Below are 1,873 nucleotides of genomic sequence, written 5' to 3'. Positions count from 1 at the left end.
GGAGTAAGAAAGGATTTAAGATCCAGATGATACATAGAAAGGCTGAAAATACCATATACTATGTATAACATGGCTATTCATTATGAATTTACAGCAACTGCAGTGGCATAGTGGAATGAATCATGTCTTCACAAGACTGGGCCTTTTTATTGTAAGTCATGGGCAAAGAAAATATTCAAGCAGTTCTACTCATCTTTGGAAAACTACTAGTTATTGACAGTAGTGGGAGAAAAGATGTATTTATTTTCAATGAGGCCTTGGCTACATTGATGAAGGGCATTGATGAGAGTGAGAGCAAGAGATGAAAGACGTGATAGGAGGTAGGAGTAGTCAGAGCACACTACATACATGCATGAAGTTGTCAAAGAATAAATTTAATTAAAAGGAACCTCACCATTCTCTATCTTTTCTTATTTTGCTCATCATTTTTATACAATAGACAGGGTTGTCTTTAAGAAACTCCCATTTGGTCTTGATAACACAATCAGATGCAGGGTCTGAAGACAGCAGGTTAAAAGGGAAGAAGCTGATGGCAATGTTCAGGATGTCATCATCTCACTGAGCTTATTAAGCAATAAATATATTTTGATTGGTAATTTACATAATGTGATTAATGGCAAAGAATATGTCAGGGGAGCATTATCTAATGAAATTCATAACATAAGACTTATTTTTTAACCTATCTTTTTTTCCTGCCAAATTAACTTTCAGGAGGAATGAAGTAAAACTGTTGATATGAACAAAAGAATTGATTTTGTTTCTAAGAGAACCAAAATATATATGATTTAAATTTACTGTTCCCATTTCTCATTTTAAATTATAATCTCTTAGTTACTTATTTAATAATCATTTTTCTAGTCCTTGATATATCTCTAATAGAAAAATTAAAAGAAAATTATGGGGAAGAAAATGGTTGAAGAGCTCAAGCCTATGTTGCAGAAGCCATCTTCTTCATCATCATCATCATCATTTCAAGGGAAAGTTAGAAATTAATGAGAAAAGAAATATCTTTTTGTTTCTGTATTCTCTACATCAACATCTGAAAGTAGCTTTTACATAGAGCTTTTTATTTTATTCAAATATGAATATGAGCAATGTAAATCTTTAATATGTTTCGTATAGCTCGCTTAAATACTCTATGTTGCAATATACTGAAAAATTCTGATATCTGCTATTACAGTTGACAATAAAAATACAAATTCAGTAGGAAAATTAAGATGACATGAAAGAATAAACATTAGACTTCTCTTATACAACCTCCACCTCTCGATGATTCTACTCTCACCAACATAAATGCTTCTGAAGGTAAGAATTAAGAAGAAAACCCCAAACACATCTACATATAAGCAACACTAAATGAACTTAGTCAATTATATGTGTATAACTACATATTCATAACACATCTACGTATAAGCAACACTAAATGAACGTAGTCAATTATATGTGTATAACTACATATCCAAATGTGTATATATCTTTGTATGTGTATACCAATAATGATCAAATCATGAATTTAAGAAACACCATGATAGAGGTGTGGGAAGAATTGAAGGGGAGAAAGGGAGGGAAGGAAATAATGTAAGTGCAGTACTCATGTATGAAATATGACCTAAGATATGCATTAAACTCATTCTTTAATGGCCTCTTACAATGTCTCACCATGGCTCTAGAGCCAGCATTAGTTCAATCTTTGGGAGTCTGTCACCAAGTGGCTGATTTTAAGTATATTAAAGCACAGCAAACAATTTCATGAAAGCTATCTTGGTGATGATTAACTCAGTCCTGCTTGCCCAACAAAGCTTACATAAGTTTCCTTGAGGAACAAAGTAAGCTAAATACAGATCAGCTATGACTACATTGAGACTCTTTGTAA

Source organism: Mus caroli, unplaced genomic scaffold, assembly GCF_978045245.1.
Source record: "Mus caroli unplaced genomic scaffold, Mus_caroli_1 scaffold_11, whole genome shotgun sequence".
NCBI lineage: Eukaryota > Metazoa > Chordata > Mammalia > Rodentia > Muridae > Mus > Mus caroli.
This window is presented reverse-complemented; position numbering follows the sequence as displayed.